Genomic DNA, 16,540 nt, shown 5'->3' with positions numbered 1-16,540 from the left:
GGGCGTGGGACCCACGTGACGGATCGGCTCCGTTCCAAAAATACGAAAACCATCAGCCATGAACCGGAGGGCACCCGAGCATAGAAATAGCAAGAAAGAAAGGAAAAAAAAGCACGTAAAACCTAGAAACAAACGCAAACGGACAACGAAAAAGGGGGGTGCAACACGAGGACTTCCCAGGGGGTCACCCATCCTAGTACTACTCTCGCCCAAGCACGCTTAACTGCGGAGTTCTGATGGGATCCGGTGCATTAGTGCTGGTATGATCGCACCCGAAATACTATCCATGTTTATTGTTTTTATGTGTTAGAAGACGCCTTTGTTTTGGTACGCGGGGCGTGGGACCCACGTGACGGATCGGCTCCGTTCCAAAAATACGAAAACCATCAGCCATGAACCGGAGGGCACCCGAGCATAGAAATAGCAAGAAAGAAAGGAAAAAAAAGCACGTAAAACCTAGAAACAAACGCAAACGGACAACGAAAAAGGGGGGTGCAACACGAGGACTTCCCAGGGGGTCACCCATCCTAGTACTACTCTCGCCCAAGCACGCTTAACTGCGGAGTTCTGATGGGATCCGGTGCCTTAGTGCTGGTATGATCGCGCCCAAAATACTATCCATGTTTATTGTTTTTATGTGTTAGAAGACGCCTTTGTTTTGGTACGCGGGGCGTGGGACCCACGTGACGGATCGGCTCCGTTCCAAAAATACGAAAACCATCAGCCATGAACCGGAGGGCACCCGAGCATAGAAATAGCAAGAAAGAAAGGAAAAAAAAAGCACGTAAAACCTAGAAACAAACACAAACGGACAACGAAAAAGGGGGGTGCAACACGAGGACTTCCCAGGGGGTCACCCATCCTAGTACTACTCTCGCCCAAGCACGCTTAACTGCGGAGTTCTGATGGGATCCGGTGCATTAGTGCTGGTATGATCGCACCCGAAATACTATCCATGTTTATTGTTTTTATGTGTTAGAAGACGCCTTTGTTTTGGTACGCGGGGCGTGGGACCCACGTGACGGATCGGCTCCGTTCCAAAAATACGAAAACCATCAACCATGAACCGGAGGGCACCCGAGCATAGAAATAGCAAGAAAGAAAGGAAAAAAAAGCACGTAAAACCTAGAAACAAACGCAAACGGACAACGAAAAAGGGGGGTGCAACACGAGGACTTCCCAGGGGGTCACCCATCCTAGTACTACTCTCGCCCAAGCACGCTTAACTGCGGAGTTCTGATGGGATCCGGTGCATTAGTGCTGGTATGATCGCACCCGAAATACTATCCATGTTTATTGTTTTTATGTGTTAGAAGACGCCTTTGTTTTGGTACGCGGGGCGTGGGACCCACGTGACGGATCGGCTCCGTTCCAAAAATACGAAAACCATCAGCCATGAACCGGAGGGCACCCGAGCATAGAAATAGCAAGAAAGAAAGGAAAAAAAAGCACGTAAAACCTAGAAACAAACGCAAACGGACAACGAAAAAGGGGGGTGCAACACGAGGACTTCCCAGGGGGTCACCCATCCTAGTACTACTCTCGCCCAAGCACGCTTAACTGCGGAGTTCTGATGGGATCCGGTGCATTAGTGCTGGTATGATCGCACCCGAAATACTATCCATGTTTATTGTTTTTATGTGTTAGAAGACGCCTTTGTTTTGGTACGCGGGGCGTGGGACCCACGTGACGGATCGGCTCCGTTCCAAAAATACGAAAACCATCAGCCATGAACCGGAGGGCACCCGAGCATAGAAATAGCAAGAAAGAAAGGAAAAAAAAGCACGTAAAACCTAGAAACAAACGCAAACGGACAACGAAAAAGGGGGGTGCAACACGAGGACTTCCCAGGGGGTCACCCATCCTAGTACTACTCTCGCCCAAGCACGCTTAACTGCGGAGTTCTGATGGGATCCGGTGCATTAGTGCTGGTATGATCGCACCCGAAATACTATCCATGTTTATTGTTTTTATGTGTTAGAAGACGCCTTTGTTTTGGTACGCGGGGCGTGGGACCCACGTGACGGATCGACTCCGTTCCAAAAATACGAAAACCATCAGCCATGAACCGGAGGGCACCCGAGCATAGAAATAGCAAGAAAGAAAGGAAAAAAAAGCACGTAAAACCTAGAAACAAACGCAAACGGACAACGAAAAAGGGGGGTGCAACACGAGGACTTCCCAGGGGGTCACCCATCCTAGTACTACTCTCGCCCAAGCACGCTTAACTGCGGAGTTCTGATGGGATCCGGTGCATTAGTGCTGGTATGATCGCACCCGAAATACTATCCATGTTTATTGTTTTTATGTGTTAGAAGACGCCTTTGTTTTGGTACGCGGGGCGTGGGACCCACGTGACGGATCGGCTCCGTTCCAAAAATACGAAAACCATCAGCCATGAACCGGAGGGCACCCGAGCATAGAAATAGCAAGAAAGAAAGGAAAAAAAAGCACGTAAAACCTAGAAACAAACGCAAACGGACAACGAAAAAGGGGGGTGCAACACGAGGACTTCCCAGGGGGTCACCCATCCTAGTACTACTCTCGCCCAAGCACGCTTAACTGCGGAGTTCTGATGGGATCCGGTGCATTAGTGCTGGTATGATCGCGCCCGAAATACTATCCATGTTTATTGTTTTTATGTGTTAGAAGACGCCTTTGTTTTGGTACGCGGGGCGTGGGACCCACGTGACGGATCGGCTCCGTTCCAAAAATACGAAAACCATCAGCCATGAACCGGAGGGCACCCGAGCATAGAAATAGCAAGAAAGAAAGGAAAAAAAAGCACGTAAAACCTAGAAACAAACGCAAACGGACAACGAAAAAGGGGGGTGCAACACGAGGACTTCCCAGGGGGTCACCCATCCTAGTACTACTCTCGCCCAAGCACGCTTAACTGCGGAGTTCTGATGGGATCCGGTGCATTAGTGCTGGTATGATCGCACCCGAAATACTATCCATGTTTATTGTTTTTATGTGTTAGAAGACGCCTTTGTTTTGGTACGCGGGGCGTGGGACCCACGTGACGGATCGGCTCCGTTCCAAAAATACGAAAACCATCAGCCATGAACCGGAGGGCACCCGAGCATAGAAATAGCAAGAAAGAAAGGAAAAAAAAGCACGTAAAACCTAGAAACAAACGCAAACGGACAACGAAAAAGGGGGGTGAACACGAGGACTTCCCAGGGGGTCACCCATCCTAGTACTACTCTCGCCCAAGCACGCTTAACTGCGGAGTTCTGATGGGATCCGGTGCATTAGTGCTGGTATGATCGCGCCCGAAATACTATCCATGTTTATTGTTTTTATGTGTTAGAAGACGCCTTTGTTTTGGTACGCGGGGCGTGGGACCCACGTGACGGATCGGCTCCGTTCCAAAAATACGAAAACCATCAGCCATGAACCGGAGGGCACCCGAGCATAGAAATAGCAAGAAAGAAAGGAAAAAAAAGCACGTAAAACCTAGAAACAAACGCAAACGGACAACGAAAAAGGGGGGTGCAACACGAGGACTTCCCAGGGGGTCACCCATCCTAGTACTACTCTCGCCCAAGCACGCTTAACTGCGGAGTTCTGATGGGATCCGGTGCATTAGTGCTGGTATGATCGCACCCGAAATACTATCCATGTTTATTGTTTTTATGTGTTAGAAGACGCCTTTGTTTTGGTACGCGGGGCGTGGGACCCACGTGACGGATCGGCTCCGTTCCAAAAATACGAAAACCATCAGCCATGAACCGGAGGGCACCCGAGCATAGAAATAGCAAGAAAGAAAGGAAAAAAAAGCACGTAAAACCTAGAAACAAACGCAAACGGACAACGAAAAAGGGGGGTGCAACACGAGGACTTCCCAGGGGGTCACCCATCCTAGTACTACTCTCGCCCAAGCACGCTTAACTGCGGAGTTCTGATGGGATCCGGTGCATTAGTGCTGGTATGATCGCACCCGAAATACTATCCATGTTTATTGTTTTTATGTGTTAGAAGACGCCTTTGTTTTGGTACGCGGGGCGTGGGACCCACGTGACGGATCGACTCCGTTCCAAAAATACGAAAACCATCAGCCATGAACCGGAGGGCACCCGAGCATAGAAATAGCAAGAAAGAAAGGAAAAAAAAGCACGTAAAACCTAGAAACAAACGCAAACGGACAACGAAAAAGGGGGGTGCAACACGAGGACTTCCCAGGGGGTCACCCATCCTAGTACTACTCTCGCCCAAGCACGCTTAACTGCGGAGTTCTGATGGGATCCGGTGCATTAGTGCTGGTATGATCGCACCCGAAATACTATCCATGTTTATTGTTTTTATGTGTTAGAAGACGCCTTTGTTTTGGTACGCGGGGCGTGGGACCCACGTGACGGATCGGCTCCGTTCCAAAAATACGAAAACCATCAGCCATGAACCGGAGGGCACCCGAGCATAGAAATAGCAAGAAAGAAAGGAAAAAAAAGCACGTAAAACCTAGAAACAAACGCAAACGGACAACGAAAAAGGGGGGTGCAACACGAGGACTTCCCAGGGGGTCACCCATCCTAGTACTACTCTCGCCCAAGCACGCTTAACTGCGGAGTTCTGATGGGATCCGGTGCATTAGTGCTGGTATGATCGCACCCGAAATACTATCCATGTTTATTGTTTTTATGTGTTAGAAGACGCCTTTGTTTTGGTACGCGGGGCGTGGGACCCACGTGACGGATCGGCTCCGTTCCAAAAATACGAAAACCATCAGCCATGAACCGGAGGGCACCCGAGCATAGAAATAGCAAGAAAGAAAGGAAAAAAAAGCACGTAAAACCTAGAAACAAACGCAAACGGACAACGAAAAAGGGGGGTGCAACACGAGGACTTCCCAGGGGGTCACCCATCCTAGTACTACTCTCGCCCAAGCACGCTTAACTGCGGAGTTCTGATGGGATCCGGTGCATTAGTGCTGGTATGATCGCAACCGAAATACTATCCATGTTTATTGTTTTTATGTGTTAGAAGACGCCTTTGTTTTGGTACGCGGGGCGTGGGACCCACGTGACGGATCGGCTCCGTTCCAAAAATACGAAAACCATCAGCCATGAACCGGAGGGCACCCGAGCATAGAAATAGCAAGAAAGAAAGGAAAAAAAAGCACGTAAAACCTAGAAACAAACGCAAACGGACAACGAAAAAGGGGGGTGCAACACGAGGACTTCCCAGGGGGTCACCCATCCTAGTACTACTCTCGCCCAAGCACGCTTAACTGCGGAGTTCTGATGGGATCCGGTGCATTAGTGCTGGTATGATCGCACCCGAAATACTATCCATGTTTATTGTTTTTATGTGTTAGAAGACGCCTTTGTTTTGGTACGCGGGGCGTGGGACCCACGTGACGGATCGGCTCCGTTCCAAAAATACGAAAACCATCAGCCATGAACCGGAGGGCACCCGAGCATAGAAATAGCAAGAAAGAAAGGAAAAAAAAAGCACGTAAAACCTAGAAACAAACGCAAACGGACAACGAAAAAGGGGGGTGCAACACGAGGACTTCCCAGGGGGTCACCCATCCTAGTACTACTCTCGCCCAAGCACGCTTAACTGCGGAGTTCTGATGGGATCCGGTGCATTAGTGCTGGTATGATCGCACCCGAAATACTATCCATGTTTATTGTTTTTATGTGTTAGAAGACGCCTTTGTTTTGGTACGCGGGGCGTGGGACCCACGTGACGGATCGACTCCGTTCCAAAAATACGAAAACCATCAGCCATGAACCGGAGGGCACCCGAGCATAGAAATAGCAAGAAAGAAAGGAAAAAAAAGCACGTAAAACCTAGAAACAAACGCAAACGGACAACGAAAAAGGGGGGTGCAACACGAGGACTTCCCAGGGGGTCACCCATCCTAGTACTACTCTCGCCCAAGCACGCTTAACTGCGGAGTTCTGATGGGATCCGGTGCATTAGTGCTGGTATGATCGCACCCGAAATACTATCCATGTTTATTGTTTTTATGTGTTAGAAGACGCCTTTGTTTTGGTACGCGGGGCGTGGGACCCACGTGACGGATCGGCTCCGTTCCAAAAATACGAAAACCATCAGCCATGAACCGGAGGGCACCCGAGCATAGAAATAGCAAGAAAGAAAAGAAAAAAAAGCACGTAAAACCTAGAAACAAACGCAAACGGACAACGAAAAAGGGGGGTGCAACACGAGGACTTCCCAGGGGGTCACCCATCCTAGTACTACTCTCGCCCAAGCACGCTTAACTGCGGAGTTCTGATGGGATCCGGTGCATTAGTGCTGGTATGATCGCACCCGAAATACTATCCATGTTTATTGTTTTTATGTGTTAGAAGACGCCTTTGTTTTGGTACGCGGGGCGTGGGACCCACGTGACGGATCGGCTCCGTTCCAAAAATACGAAAACCATCAGCCATGAACCGGAGGGCACCCGAGCATAGAAATAGCAAGAAAGAAAGGAAAAAAAAGCACGTAAAACCTAGAAACAAACGCAAACGGACAACGAAAAAGGGGGGTGCAACACGAGGACTTCCCAGGGGGTCACCCATCCTAGTACTACTCTCGCCCAAGCACGCTTAACTGCGGAGTTCTGATGGGATCCGGTGCATTAGTGCTGGTATGATCGCACCCGAAATACTATCCATGTTTATTGTTTTTATGTGTTAGAAGACGCCTTTGTTTTGGTACGCGGGGCGTGGGACCCACGTGACGGATCGGCTCCGTTCCAAAAATACGAAAACCATCAGCCATGAACCGGAGGGCACCCGAGCATAGAAATAGCAAGAAAGAAAGGAAAAAAAAGCACGTAAAACCTAGAAACAAACGCAAACGGACAACGAAAAAGGGGGGTGCAACACGAGGACTTCCCAGGGGGTCACCCATCCTAGTACTACTCTCGCCCAAGCACGCTTAACTGCGGAGTTCTGATGGGATCCGGTGCATTAGTGCTGGTATGATCGCACCCGAAATACTATCCATGTTTATTGTTTTTATGTGTTAGAAGACGCCTTTGTTTTGGTACGCGGGGCGTGGGACCCACGTGACGGATCGGCTCCGTTCCAAAAATACGAAAACCATCAGCCATGAACCGGAGGGTACCCGAGCATAGAAATAGCAAGAAAGAAAGGAAAAAAAAGCACGTAAAACCTAGAAACAAACGCAAACGGACAACGAAAAAGGGGGGTGCAACACGAGGACTTCCCAGGGGGTCACCCATCCTAGTACTACTCTCGCCCAAGCACGCTTAACTGCGGAGTTCTGATGGGATCCGGTGCATTAGTGCTGGTATGATCGCACCCGAAATACTATCCATGTTTATTGTTTTTATGTGTTAGAAGACGCCTTTGTTTTGGTACGCGGGGCGTGGGACCCACGTGACGGATCGGCTCCGTTCCAAAAATACGAAAACCATCAGCCATGAACCGGAGGGCACCCGAGCATAGAAATAGCAAGAAAGAAAGGAAAAAAAAGCACGTAAAACCTAGAAACAAACGCAAACGGACAACGAAAAAGGGGGGTGCAACACGAGGACTTCCCAGGGGGTCACCCATCCTAGTACTACTCTCGCCCAAGCACGCTTAACTGCGGAGTTCTGATGGGATCCGGTGCATTAGTGCTGGTATGATCGCGCCCGAAATACTATCCATGTTTATTGTTTTTATGTGTTAAAAGACGCCTTTGTTTTGGTACGCGGGGCGTGGGACCCACGTGACGGATCGGCTCCGTTCCAAAAATACGAAAACCATCAGCCATGAACCGGAGGGCACCCGAGCATAGAAATAGCAAGAAAGAAAGGAAAAAAAAGCACGTAAAACCTAGAAACAAACGCAAACGGACAACGAAAAAGGGGGGTGCAACACGAGGACTTCCCAGGGGGTCACCCATCCTAGTACTACTCTCGCCCAAGCACGCTTAACTGCGGAGTTCTGATGGGATCCGGTGCATTAGTGCTGGTATGATCGCACCCGAAACACTATCCATGTTTATTGTTTTTATGTGTTAGAAGACGCCTTTGTTTTGGTACGCGGGGCGTGGGACCCACGTGACGGATCGGCTCCGTTCCAAAAATACGAAAACCATCAGCCATGAACCGGAGGGCACCCGAGCATAGAAATAGCAAGAAAGAAAGGAAAAAAAAGCACGTAAAACCTAGAAACAAACGCAAACGGACAACGAAAAAGGGGGGTGCAACACGAGGACTTCCCAGGGGGTCACCCATCCTAGTACTACTCTCGCCCAAGCACGCTTAACTGCGGAGTTCTGATGGGATCCGGTGCATTAGTGCTGGTATGATCGCACCCAAAATACTATCCATGTTTATTGTTTTTATGTGTTAGAAGACGCCTTTGTTTTGGTACGCGGGGCGTGGGACCCACGTGACGGATCGGCTCCGTTCCAAAAATACGAAAACCATCAGCCATGAACCGGAGGGCACCCGAGCATAGAAATAGCAAGAAAGAAAGGAAAAAAAAGCACGTAAAACCTAGAAACAAACGCAAACGGACAACGAAAAAGGGGGGTGCAACACGAGGACTTCCCAGGGGGTCACCCATCCTAGTACTACTCTCGCCCAAGCACGCTTAACTGCGGAGTTCTGATGGGATCCGGTGCATTAGTGCTGGTATGATCGCACCCGAAATACTATCCATGTTTATTGTTTTTATGTGTTAGAAGACGCCTTTGTTTTGGTACGCGGGGCGTGGGACCCACGTGACGGATCGGCTCCGTTCCAAAAATACGAAAACCATCAGCCATGAACCGGAGGGCACCCGAGCATAGAAATAGCAAGAAAGAAAGGAAAAAAAAGCACGTAAAACCTAGAAACAAACGCAAACGGACAACGAAAAAGGGGGGTGCAACACGAGGACTTCCCAGGGGGTCACCCATCCTAGTACTACTCTCGCCCAAGCACGCTTAACTGCGGAGTTCTGATGGGATCCGGTGCATTAGTGCTGGTATGATCGCACCCGAAATACTATCCATGTTTATTGTTTTTATGTGTTAGAAGACGCCTTTGTTTTGGTACGCGGGGCGTGGGACCCACGTGACGGATCGGCTCCGTTCCAAAAATACGAAAACCATCAGCCATGAACCGGAGGGCACCCGAGCATAGAAATAGCAAGAAAGAAAGGAAAAAAAAGCACGTAAAACCTAGAAACAAACGCAAACGGACAACGAAAAAGGGGGGTGCAACACGAGGACTTCCCAGGGGGTCACCCATCCTAGTACTACTCTCGCCCAAGCACGCTTAACTGCGGAGTTCTGATGGGATCCGGTGCATTAGTGCTGGTATGATCGCACCCGAAATACTATCCATGTTTATTGTTTTTATGTGTTAGAAGACGCCTTTGTTTTGGTACGCGGGGCGTGGGACCCACGTGACGGATCGGCTCCGTTCCAAAAATACGAAAACCATCAGCCATGAACCGGAGGGCACCCGAGCATAGAAATAGCAAGAAAGAAAGGAAAAAAAAGCACGTAAAACCTAGAAACAAACGCAAACGGACAACGAAAAAGGGGGGTGCAACACGAGGACTTCCCAGGGGGTCACCCATCCTAGTACTACTCTCGCCCAAGCACGCTTAACTGCGGAGTTCTGATGGGATCCGGTGCATTAGTGCTGGTATGATCGCACCCGAAATACTATCCATGTTTATTGTTTTTATGTGTTAGAAGACGCCTTTGTTTTGGTACGCGGGGCGTGGGACCCACGTGACGGATCGGCTCCGTTCCAAAAATACGAAAACCATCAGCCATGAACCGGAGGGCACCCGAGCATAGAAATAGCAAGAAAGAAAGGAAAAAAAAGCACGTAAAACCTAGAAACAAACGCAAACGGACAACGAAAAAGGGGGGGGCAACACGAGGACTTCCCAGGGGGTCACCCATCCTAGTACTACTCTCGCCCAAGCACGCTTAACTGCGGAGTTCTGATGGGATCCGGTGCATTAGTGCTGGTATGATCGCACCCGAAATACTATCCATGTTTATTGTTTTTATGTGTTAGAAGACGCCTTTGTTTTGGTACGCGGGGCGTGGGACCCACGTGACGGATCGGCTCCGTTCCAAAAATACGAAAACCATCAGCCATGAACCGGAGGGCACCCGAGCATAGAAATAGCAAGAAAGAAAGGAAAAAAAAGCACGTAAAACCTAGAAACAAACGCAAACGGACAACGAAAAAGGGGGGTGCAACACGAGGACTTCCCAGGGGGTCACCCATCCTAGTACTACTCTCGCCCAAGCACGCTTAACTGCGGAGTTCTGATGGGATCCGGTGCATTAGTGCTGGTATGATCGCACCCGAAATACTATCCATGTTTATTGTTTTTATGTGTTAGAAGACGCCTTTGTTTTGGTACGCGGGGCGTGGGACCCACGTGACGGATCGGCTCCGTTCCAAAAATACGAAAACCATCAGCCATGAACCGGAGGGCACCCGAGCATAGAAATAGCAAGAAAGAAAGGAAAAAAAAGCACGTAAAACCTAGAAACAAACGCAAACGGACAACGAAAAAGGGGGGTGCAACACGAGGACTTCCCAGGGGGTCACCCATCCTAGTACTACTCTCGCCCAAGCACGCTTAACTGCGGAGTTCTGATGGGATCCGGTGCATTAGTGCTGGTATGATCGCACCCGAAATACTATCCATGTTTATTGTTTTTATGTGTTAGAAGACGCCTTTGTTTTGGTACGCGGGGCGTGGGACCCACGTGACGGATCGGCTCCGTTCCAAAAATACGAAAACCATCAGCCATGAACCGGAGGGCACCCGAGCATAGAAATAGCAAGAAAGAAAGGAAAAAAAAGCACGTAAAACCTAGAAACAAACGCAAACGGACAACGAAAAAGGGGGGTGCAACACGAGGACTTCCCAGGGGGTCACCCATCCTAGTACTACTCTCGCCCAAGCACGCTTAACTGCGGAGTTCTGATGGGATCCGGTGCATTAGTGCTGGTATGATCGCACCCGAAATACTATCCATGTTTATTGTTTTTATGTGTTAGAAGACGCCTTTGTTTTGGTACGCGGGGCGTGGGACCCACGTGACGGATCGGCTCCGTTCCAAAAATACGAAAACCATCAGCCATGAACCGGAGGGCACCCGAGCATAGAAATAGCAAGAAAGAAAGGAAAAAAAAGCACGTAAAACCTAGAAACAAACGCAAACGGACAACGAAAAAGGGGGGTGCAACACGAGGACTTCCCAGGGGGTCACCCATCCTAGTACTACTCTCGCCCAAGCACGCTTAACTGCGGAGTTCTGATGGGATCCGGTGCATTAGTGCTGGTATGATCGCACCCGAAATACTATCCATGTTTATTGTTTTTATGTGTTAGAAGACGCCTTTGTTTTGGTACGCGGGGCGTGGGACCCACGTGACGGATCGGCTCCGTTCCAAAAATACGAAAACCATCAGCCATGAACCGGAGGGCACCCGAGCATAGAAATAGCAAGAAAGAAAGGAAAAAAAAGCACGTAAAACCTAGAAACAAACGCAAACGGACAACGAAAAAGGGGGGTGCAACACGAGGACTTCCCAGGGGGTCACCCATCCTAGTACTACTCTCGCCCAAGCACGCTTAACTGCGGAGTTCTGATGGGATCCGATGCATTAGTGCTGGTATGATCGCACCCGAAATACTATCCATGTTTATTGTTTTTATGTGTTAGAAGACGCCTTTGTTTTGGTACGCGGGGCGTGGGACCCACGTGACGGATCGGCTCCGTTCCAAAAATACGAAAACCATCAGCCATGAACCGGAGGGCACCCGAGCATAGAAATAGCAAGAAAGAAAGGAAAAAAAAGCACGTAAAACCTAGAAACAAACGCAAACGGACAACGAAAAAGGGGGGTGCAACACGAGGACTTCCCAGGGGGTCACCCATCCTAGTGCTACTCTCGCCCAAGCACGCTTAACTGTGGAGTTCTGATGGGATCCGGTGCATTAGTGCTGGTATGATCGCACCCGAAATACTATCCATGTTTATTGTTTTTATGTGTTAGAAGACGCCTTTGTTTTGGTACGCGGGGCGTGGGACCCACGTGACGGATCGGCTCCGTTCCAAAAATACGAAAACCATCAGCCATGAACCGGAGGGCACCCGAGCATAGAAATAGCAAGAAAGAAAGGAAAAAAAACACGTAAAACCTAGAAACAAACGCAAACGGACAACGAAAAAGGGGGGTGCAACACGAGGACTTCCCAGGGGGTCACCCATCCTAGTACTACTCTCGCCCAAGCACGCTTAACTGCGGAGTTCTGATGGGATCCGGTGCATTAGTGCTGGTATGATCGCACCCGAAATACTATCCATGTTTATTGTTTTTATGTGTTAGAAGACGCCTTTGTTTTGGTACGCGGGGCGTGGGACCCACGTGACGGATCGGCTCCGTTCCAAAAATACGAAAACCATCAGCCATGAACCGGAGGGCACCCGAGCATAGAAATAGCAAGAAAGAAAGGAAAAAAAAGCACGTAAAACCTAGAAACAAACGCAAACGGACAACGAAAAAGGGGGGTGCAACACGAGGACTTCCCAGGGGGTCACCCATCCTAGTACTACTCTCGCCCAAGCACGCTTAACTGCGGAGTTCTGATGGGATCCGGTGCATTAGTGCTGGTATGATCGCACCCGAAATACTATCCATGTTTATTGTTTTTATGTGTTAGAAGACGCCTTTGTTTTGGTACGCGGGGCGTGGGACCCACGTGACGGATCGGCTCCGTTCCAAAAATACGAAAACCATCAGCCATGAACCGGAGGGCACCCGAGCATAGAAATAGCAAGAAAGAAAGGAAAAAAAAGCACGTAAAACCTAGAAACAAACGCAAACGGACAACGAAAAAGGGGGGTGCAACACGAGGACTTCCCAGGGGGTCACCCATCCTAGTACTACTCTCGCCCAAGCACGCTTAACTGCGGAGTTCTGATGGGATCCGGTGCATTAGTGCTGGTATGATCGCACCCGAAATACTATCCATGTTTATTGTTTTTATGTGTTAGAAGACGCCTTTGTTTTGGTACGCGGGGCGTGGGACCCACGTGACGGATCGGCTCCGTTCCAAAAATACGAAAACCATCAGCCATGAACCGGAGGGCACCCGAGCATAGAAATAGCAAGAAAGAAAGGAAAAAAAAGCACGTAAAACCTAGAAACAAACGCAAACGGACAACGAAAAAGGGGGGTGCAACACGAGGACTTCCCAGGGGGTCACCCATCCTAGTACTACTCTCGCCCAAGCACGCTTAACTGCGGAGTTCTGATGGGATCCGGTGCATTAGTGCTGGTATGATCGCACCCGAAATACTATCCATGTTTATTGTTTTTATGTGTTAGAAGACGCCTTTGTTTTGGTACGCGGGGCGTGGGACCCACGTGACGGATCGGCTCCGTTCCAAAAATACGAAAACCATCAGCCATGAACCGGAGGGCACCCGAGCATAGAAATAGCAAGAAAGAAAGGAAAAAAAAGCACGTAAAACCTAGAAACAAACGCAAACGGACAACGAAAAAGGGGGGTGCAACACGAGGACTTCCCAGGGGGTCACCCATCCTAGTACTACTCTCGCCCAAGCACGCTTAACTGCGGAGTTCTGATGGGATCCGATGCATTAGTGCTGGTATGATCGCACCCGAAATACTATCCATGTTTATTGTTTTTATGTGTTAGAAGACGCCTTTGTTTTGGTACGCGGGGCGTGGGACCCACGTGACGGATCGGCTCCGTTTCAAAAATACGAAAACCATCAGCCATGAACCGGAGGGCACCCGAGCATAGAAATAGCAAGAAAGAAAGGAAAAAAAAGCACGTAAAACCTAGAAACAAACGCAAACGGACAACGAAAAAGGGGGGTGCAACACGAGGACTTCCCAGGGGGTCACCCATCCTAGTGCTACTCTCGCCCAAGCACGCTTAACTGTGGAGTTCTGATGGGATCCGGTGCATTAGTGCTGGTATGATCGCACCCGAAATACTATCCATGTTTATTGTTTTTATGTGTTAGAAGACGCCTTTGTTTTGGTACGCGGGGCGTGGGACCCACGTGACGGATCGGCTCCGTTCCAAAAATACGAAAACCATCAGCCATGAACCGGAGGGCACCCGAGCATAGAAATAGCAAGAAAGAAAGGAAAAAAAACACGTAAAACCTAGAAACAAACGCAAACGGACAACGAAAAAGGGGGGTGCAACACGAGGACTTCCCAGGGGGTCACCCATCCTAGTACTACTCTCGCCCAAGCACGCTTAACTGCGGAGTTCTGATGGGATCCGGTGCATTAGTGCTGGTATGATCGCACCCGAAATACTATCCATGTTTATTGTTTTTATGTGTTAGAAGACGCCTTTGTTTTGGTACGCGGGGCGTGGGACCCACGTGACGGATCGGCTCCGTTCCAAAAATACGAAAACCATCAGCCATGAACCGGAGGGCACCCGAGCATAGAAATAGCAAGAAAGAAAGGAAAAAAAAGCACGTAAAACCTAGAAACAAACGCAAACGGACAACGAAAAAGGGGGGTGCAACACGAGGACTTCCCAGGGGGTCACCCATCCTAGTACTACTCTCGCCCAAGCACGCTTAACTGCGGAGTTCTGATGGGATCCGGTGCATTAGTGCTGGTATGATCGCACCCGAAATACTATCCATGTTTATTGTTTTTATGTGTTAGAAGACGCCTTTGTTTTGGTACGCGGGGCGTGGGACCCACGTGACGGATCGGCTCCGTTCCAAAAATACGAAAACCATCAGCCATGAACCGGAGGGCACCCGAGCATAGAAATAGCAAGAAAGAAAGGAAAAAAAAGCACGTAAAACCTAGAAACAAACGCAAACGGACAACGAAAAAGGGGGGTGCAACACGAGGACTTCCCAGGGGGTCACCCATCCTAGTACTACTCTCGCCCAAGCACGCTTAACTGCGGAGTTCTGATGGGATCCGGTGCATTAGTGCTGGTATGATCGCACCCGAAATACTATCCATGTTTATTGTTTTTATGTGTTAGAAGACGCCTTTGTTTTGGTACGCGGGGCGTGGGACCCACGTGACGGATCGGCTCCGTTCCAAAAATACGAAAACCATCAGCCATGAACCGGAGGGCACCCGAGCATAGAAATAGCAAGAAAGAAAGGAAAAAAAAGCACGTAAAACCTAGAAACAAACGCAAACGGACAACGAAAAAGGGGGGTGCAACACGAGGACTTCCCAGGGGGTCACCCATCCTAGTACTACTCTCGCCCAAGCACGCTTAACTGCGGAGTTCTGATGGGATCCGGTGCATTAGTGCTGGTATGATCGCACCCGAAATACTATCCATGTTTATTGTTTTTATGTGTTAGAAGACGCCTTTGTTTTGGTACGCGGGGCGTGGGACCCACGTGACGGATCGGCTCCGTTCCAAAAATACGAAAACCATCAGCCATGAACCGGAGGGCACCCGAGCATAGAAATAGCAAGAAAGAAAGGAAAAAAAAGCACGTAAAACCTAGAAACAAACGCAAACGGACAACGAAAAAGGGGGGTGCAACACGAGGACTTCCCAGGGGGTCACCCATCCTAGTACTACTCTCGCCCAAGCACGCTTAACTGCGGAGTTCTGATGGGATCCGGTGCATTAGTGCTGGTATGATCGCACCCGAAATACTATCTATGTTTATTGTTTTTATGTGTTAGAAGACGCCTTTGTTTTGGTACGCGGGGCGTGGGACCCACGTGACGGATCGGCTCCGTTCCAAAAATACGAAAACCATCAGCCATGAACCGGAGGGCACCCGAGCATAGAAATAGCAAGAAAGAAAGGAAAAAAAAGCACGTAAAACCTAGAAACAAACGCAAACGGACAACGAAAAAGGGGGGTGCAACACGAGGACTTCCCAGGGGGTCACCCAGACAACGAAAAAGGGGGGTGCAACACGAGGACTTCCCAGGGGGTCACCCATCCTAGTACTACTCTCGCCCAAGCACGCTTAACTGCGGAGTTCTGATGGGATCCGGTGCATTAGTGCTGGTATGATCGCACCCGAAATACTATCCATGTTTATTGTTTTTATGTGTTAGAAGACGCCTTTGTTTTGGTACGCGGGGCGTGGGACCCACGTGACGGATCGGCTCCGTTCCAAAAATACGAAAACCATCAGCCATGAACCGGAGGGCACCCGAGCATAGAAATAGCAAGAAAGAAAGGAAAAAAAAGCACGTAAAACCTAGAAACAAACGCAAACGGACAACGAAAAAGGGGGGTGCAACACGAGGACTTCCCAGGGGGTCACCCATCCTAGTACTACTCTCGCCCAAGCACGCTTAACTGCGGAGTTCTGATGGGATCCGGTGCATTAGTGCTGGTATGATCGCACCCGAAATACTATCCATGTTTATTGTTTTTATGTGTTAGAAGACGCCTTTGTTTTGGTACGCGGGGCGTGGGACCCACGTGACGGATCGGCTCCGTTCCAAAAATACGAAAACCATCAGCCATGAACCGGAGGGCACCCGAGCATAGAAATAGCAAGAAAGAAAGGAAAAAAAAGCACGTAAAACCTA

At 49.4% G+C, this 16,540-nt stretch overlaps 49 non-coding genes across 49 annotated transcripts; all 49 read right to left on the bottom strand.

Moving 5' to 3' along the window:
• Positions 1-155: 155 nt before the first annotated feature.
• Positions 156-274, bottom strand: LOC145081215 (5S ribosomal RNA). Its single transcript, XR_013695779.1, has one exon. It is a non-coding gene; the product is annotated as a 5S ribosomal RNA (ribosomal RNA).
• Positions 275-489: 215 nt separating this feature from the next.
• LOC145084673 (5S ribosomal RNA) lies at positions 490-608 on the bottom strand. Its single transcript, XR_013699108.1, has one exon. It is a non-coding gene; the product is annotated as a 5S ribosomal RNA (ribosomal RNA).
• A 216-nt stretch (positions 609-824) lies between these two features.
• On the bottom strand, positions 825-943 carry LOC145081214 (5S ribosomal RNA). The gene has a single exon (XR_013695778.1). It is a non-coding gene; the product is annotated as a 5S ribosomal RNA (ribosomal RNA).
• Positions 944-1,158: 215 nt separating this feature from the next.
• Positions 1,159-1,277, bottom strand: LOC145081213 (5S ribosomal RNA). The gene has a single exon (XR_013695777.1). It is a non-coding gene; the product is annotated as a 5S ribosomal RNA (ribosomal RNA).
• Positions 1,278-1,492: 215 nt separating this feature from the next.
• Positions 1,493-1,611, bottom strand: LOC145081212 (5S ribosomal RNA). Its single transcript, XR_013695776.1, has one exon. It is a non-coding gene; the product is annotated as a 5S ribosomal RNA (ribosomal RNA).
• Positions 1,612-1,826: 215 nt separating this feature from the next.
• Positions 1,827-1,945, bottom strand: LOC145081210 (5S ribosomal RNA). The gene has a single exon (XR_013695775.1). It is a non-coding gene; the product is annotated as a 5S ribosomal RNA (ribosomal RNA).
• Positions 1,946-2,160: 215 nt separating this feature from the next.
• LOC145081209 (5S ribosomal RNA) lies at positions 2,161-2,279 on the bottom strand. The gene has a single exon (XR_013695774.1). It is a non-coding gene; the product is annotated as a 5S ribosomal RNA (ribosomal RNA).
• A 215-nt stretch (positions 2,280-2,494) lies between these two features.
• Positions 2,495-2,613, bottom strand: LOC145084292 (5S ribosomal RNA). Its single transcript, XR_013698737.1, has one exon. It is a non-coding gene; the product is annotated as a 5S ribosomal RNA (ribosomal RNA).
• Positions 2,614-2,828: 215 nt separating this feature from the next.
• LOC145081207 (5S ribosomal RNA) lies at positions 2,829-2,947 on the bottom strand. The gene has a single exon (XR_013695772.1). It is a non-coding gene; the product is annotated as a 5S ribosomal RNA (ribosomal RNA).
• Positions 2,948-3,160: 213 nt separating this feature from the next.
• Positions 3,161-3,280, bottom strand: LOC145085596 (5S ribosomal RNA). Its single transcript, XR_013699990.1, has one exon. It is a non-coding gene; the product is annotated as a 5S ribosomal RNA (ribosomal RNA).
• Positions 3,281-3,495: 215 nt separating this feature from the next.
• Positions 3,496-3,614, bottom strand: LOC145081206 (5S ribosomal RNA). The gene has a single exon (XR_013695771.1). It is a non-coding gene; the product is annotated as a 5S ribosomal RNA (ribosomal RNA).
• A 215-nt stretch (positions 3,615-3,829) lies between these two features.
• LOC145081205 (5S ribosomal RNA) lies at positions 3,830-3,948 on the bottom strand. Its single transcript, XR_013695770.1, has one exon. It is a non-coding gene; the product is annotated as a 5S ribosomal RNA (ribosomal RNA).
• Positions 3,949-4,163: 215 nt separating this feature from the next.
• LOC145081204 (5S ribosomal RNA) lies at positions 4,164-4,282 on the bottom strand. Its single transcript, XR_013695769.1, has one exon. It is a non-coding gene; the product is annotated as a 5S ribosomal RNA (ribosomal RNA).
• Positions 4,283-4,497: 215 nt separating this feature from the next.
• Positions 4,498-4,616, bottom strand: LOC145081203 (5S ribosomal RNA). The gene has a single exon (XR_013695768.1). It is a non-coding gene; the product is annotated as a 5S ribosomal RNA (ribosomal RNA).
• A 215-nt stretch (positions 4,617-4,831) lies between these two features.
• Positions 4,832-4,950, bottom strand: LOC145083649 (5S ribosomal RNA). Its single transcript, XR_013698117.1, has one exon. It is a non-coding gene; the product is annotated as a 5S ribosomal RNA (ribosomal RNA).
• Positions 4,951-5,165: 215 nt separating this feature from the next.
• Positions 5,166-5,284, bottom strand: LOC145081202 (5S ribosomal RNA). The gene has a single exon (XR_013695767.1). It is a non-coding gene; the product is annotated as a 5S ribosomal RNA (ribosomal RNA).
• A 216-nt stretch (positions 5,285-5,500) lies between these two features.
• Positions 5,501-5,619, bottom strand: LOC145081201 (5S ribosomal RNA). Its single transcript, XR_013695766.1, has one exon. It is a non-coding gene; the product is annotated as a 5S ribosomal RNA (ribosomal RNA).
• Positions 5,620-5,834: 215 nt separating this feature from the next.
• On the bottom strand, positions 5,835-5,953 carry LOC145081200 (5S ribosomal RNA). The gene has a single exon (XR_013695765.1). It is a non-coding gene; the product is annotated as a 5S ribosomal RNA (ribosomal RNA).
• A 215-nt stretch (positions 5,954-6,168) lies between these two features.
• LOC145081199 (5S ribosomal RNA) lies at positions 6,169-6,287 on the bottom strand. The gene has a single exon (XR_013695764.1). It is a non-coding gene; the product is annotated as a 5S ribosomal RNA (ribosomal RNA).
• Positions 6,288-6,502: 215 nt separating this feature from the next.
• LOC145081198 (5S ribosomal RNA) lies at positions 6,503-6,621 on the bottom strand. The gene has a single exon (XR_013695763.1). It is a non-coding gene; the product is annotated as a 5S ribosomal RNA (ribosomal RNA).
• A 215-nt stretch (positions 6,622-6,836) lies between these two features.
• LOC145081196 (5S ribosomal RNA) lies at positions 6,837-6,955 on the bottom strand. Its single transcript, XR_013695761.1, has one exon. It is a non-coding gene; the product is annotated as a 5S ribosomal RNA (ribosomal RNA).
• A 215-nt stretch (positions 6,956-7,170) lies between these two features.
• LOC145081195 (5S ribosomal RNA) lies at positions 7,171-7,289 on the bottom strand. The gene has a single exon (XR_013695760.1). It is a non-coding gene; the product is annotated as a 5S ribosomal RNA (ribosomal RNA).
• A 215-nt stretch (positions 7,290-7,504) lies between these two features.
• On the bottom strand, positions 7,505-7,623 carry LOC145084291 (5S ribosomal RNA). Its single transcript, XR_013698736.1, has one exon. It is a non-coding gene; the product is annotated as a 5S ribosomal RNA (ribosomal RNA).
• Positions 7,624-7,838: 215 nt separating this feature from the next.
• Positions 7,839-7,957, bottom strand: LOC145081194 (5S ribosomal RNA). Its single transcript, XR_013695759.1, has one exon. It is a non-coding gene; the product is annotated as a 5S ribosomal RNA (ribosomal RNA).
• A 215-nt stretch (positions 7,958-8,172) lies between these two features.
• On the bottom strand, positions 8,173-8,291 carry LOC145081193 (5S ribosomal RNA). Its single transcript, XR_013695758.1, has one exon. It is a non-coding gene; the product is annotated as a 5S ribosomal RNA (ribosomal RNA).
• Positions 8,292-8,506: 215 nt separating this feature from the next.
• On the bottom strand, positions 8,507-8,625 carry LOC145081192 (5S ribosomal RNA). The gene has a single exon (XR_013695757.1). It is a non-coding gene; the product is annotated as a 5S ribosomal RNA (ribosomal RNA).
• Positions 8,626-8,840: 215 nt separating this feature from the next.
• LOC145081191 (5S ribosomal RNA) lies at positions 8,841-8,959 on the bottom strand. The gene has a single exon (XR_013695756.1). It is a non-coding gene; the product is annotated as a 5S ribosomal RNA (ribosomal RNA).
• A 215-nt stretch (positions 8,960-9,174) lies between these two features.
• LOC145081190 (5S ribosomal RNA) lies at positions 9,175-9,293 on the bottom strand. Its single transcript, XR_013695755.1, has one exon. It is a non-coding gene; the product is annotated as a 5S ribosomal RNA (ribosomal RNA).
• A 215-nt stretch (positions 9,294-9,508) lies between these two features.
• LOC145081189 (5S ribosomal RNA) lies at positions 9,509-9,627 on the bottom strand. The gene has a single exon (XR_013695754.1). It is a non-coding gene; the product is annotated as a 5S ribosomal RNA (ribosomal RNA).
• Positions 9,628-9,842: 215 nt separating this feature from the next.
• LOC145083821 (5S ribosomal RNA) lies at positions 9,843-9,961 on the bottom strand. The gene has a single exon (XR_013698280.1). It is a non-coding gene; the product is annotated as a 5S ribosomal RNA (ribosomal RNA).
• A 215-nt stretch (positions 9,962-10,176) lies between these two features.
• Positions 10,177-10,295, bottom strand: LOC145081188 (5S ribosomal RNA). The gene has a single exon (XR_013695753.1). It is a non-coding gene; the product is annotated as a 5S ribosomal RNA (ribosomal RNA).
• Positions 10,296-10,510: 215 nt separating this feature from the next.
• On the bottom strand, positions 10,511-10,629 carry LOC145081187 (5S ribosomal RNA). The gene has a single exon (XR_013695752.1). It is a non-coding gene; the product is annotated as a 5S ribosomal RNA (ribosomal RNA).
• Positions 10,630-10,844: 215 nt separating this feature from the next.
• On the bottom strand, positions 10,845-10,963 carry LOC145081184 (5S ribosomal RNA). Its single transcript, XR_013695750.1, has one exon. It is a non-coding gene; the product is annotated as a 5S ribosomal RNA (ribosomal RNA).
• A 215-nt stretch (positions 10,964-11,178) lies between these two features.
• Positions 11,179-11,297, bottom strand: LOC145081183 (5S ribosomal RNA). Its single transcript, XR_013695749.1, has one exon. It is a non-coding gene; the product is annotated as a 5S ribosomal RNA (ribosomal RNA).
• Positions 11,298-11,512: 215 nt separating this feature from the next.
• Positions 11,513-11,631, bottom strand: LOC145083898 (5S ribosomal RNA). Its single transcript, XR_013698362.1, has one exon. It is a non-coding gene; the product is annotated as a 5S ribosomal RNA (ribosomal RNA).
• A 215-nt stretch (positions 11,632-11,846) lies between these two features.
• LOC145085320 (5S ribosomal RNA) lies at positions 11,847-11,965 on the bottom strand. Its single transcript, XR_013699724.1, has one exon. It is a non-coding gene; the product is annotated as a 5S ribosomal RNA (ribosomal RNA).
• Positions 11,966-12,179: 214 nt separating this feature from the next.
• LOC145081182 (5S ribosomal RNA) lies at positions 12,180-12,298 on the bottom strand. Its single transcript, XR_013695748.1, has one exon. It is a non-coding gene; the product is annotated as a 5S ribosomal RNA (ribosomal RNA).
• Positions 12,299-12,513: 215 nt separating this feature from the next.
• LOC145081181 (5S ribosomal RNA) lies at positions 12,514-12,632 on the bottom strand. Its single transcript, XR_013695747.1, has one exon. It is a non-coding gene; the product is annotated as a 5S ribosomal RNA (ribosomal RNA).
• Positions 12,633-12,847: 215 nt separating this feature from the next.
• Positions 12,848-12,966, bottom strand: LOC145081180 (5S ribosomal RNA). Its single transcript, XR_013695746.1, has one exon. It is a non-coding gene; the product is annotated as a 5S ribosomal RNA (ribosomal RNA).
• Positions 12,967-13,181: 215 nt separating this feature from the next.
• LOC145081179 (5S ribosomal RNA) lies at positions 13,182-13,300 on the bottom strand. Its single transcript, XR_013695745.1, has one exon. It is a non-coding gene; the product is annotated as a 5S ribosomal RNA (ribosomal RNA).
• Positions 13,301-13,515: 215 nt separating this feature from the next.
• On the bottom strand, positions 13,516-13,634 carry LOC145083897 (5S ribosomal RNA). The gene has a single exon (XR_013698361.1). It is a non-coding gene; the product is annotated as a 5S ribosomal RNA (ribosomal RNA).
• Positions 13,635-13,849: 215 nt separating this feature from the next.
• Positions 13,850-13,968, bottom strand: LOC145085319 (5S ribosomal RNA). Its single transcript, XR_013699723.1, has one exon. It is a non-coding gene; the product is annotated as a 5S ribosomal RNA (ribosomal RNA).
• A 214-nt stretch (positions 13,969-14,182) lies between these two features.
• Positions 14,183-14,301, bottom strand: LOC145081178 (5S ribosomal RNA). Its single transcript, XR_013695744.1, has one exon. It is a non-coding gene; the product is annotated as a 5S ribosomal RNA (ribosomal RNA).
• A 215-nt stretch (positions 14,302-14,516) lies between these two features.
• Positions 14,517-14,635, bottom strand: LOC145081177 (5S ribosomal RNA). Its single transcript, XR_013695743.1, has one exon. It is a non-coding gene; the product is annotated as a 5S ribosomal RNA (ribosomal RNA).
• A 215-nt stretch (positions 14,636-14,850) lies between these two features.
• Positions 14,851-14,969, bottom strand: LOC145081176 (5S ribosomal RNA). Its single transcript, XR_013695742.1, has one exon. It is a non-coding gene; the product is annotated as a 5S ribosomal RNA (ribosomal RNA).
• Positions 14,970-15,184: 215 nt separating this feature from the next.
• Positions 15,185-15,303, bottom strand: LOC145081175 (5S ribosomal RNA). Its single transcript, XR_013695741.1, has one exon. It is a non-coding gene; the product is annotated as a 5S ribosomal RNA (ribosomal RNA).
• Positions 15,304-15,518: 215 nt separating this feature from the next.
• On the bottom strand, positions 15,519-15,637 carry LOC145081173 (5S ribosomal RNA). The gene has a single exon (XR_013695739.1). It is a non-coding gene; the product is annotated as a 5S ribosomal RNA (ribosomal RNA).
• Positions 15,638-15,902: 265 nt separating this feature from the next.
• LOC145081172 (5S ribosomal RNA) lies at positions 15,903-16,021 on the bottom strand. The gene has a single exon (XR_013695738.1). It is a non-coding gene; the product is annotated as a 5S ribosomal RNA (ribosomal RNA).
• Positions 16,022-16,236: 215 nt separating this feature from the next.
• On the bottom strand, positions 16,237-16,355 carry LOC145081171 (5S ribosomal RNA). The gene has a single exon (XR_013695737.1). It is a non-coding gene; the product is annotated as a 5S ribosomal RNA (ribosomal RNA).
• Between the last annotated feature and the right edge of the window lie 185 nt (positions 16,356-16,540).

Source organism: Lactuca serriola, chromosome 1, assembly GCF_051521515.1.
Source record: "Lactuca serriola cultivar US96UC23 chromosome 1, Lser_US96UC23_V15, whole genome shotgun sequence".
Lineage (NCBI taxonomy): Eukaryota > Viridiplantae > Streptophyta > Magnoliopsida > Asterales > Asteraceae > Lactuca > Lactuca serriola.
Note: the sequence above shows the minus strand (reverse complement) of the source record. Positions and strands in the feature narration are given on the sequence as shown.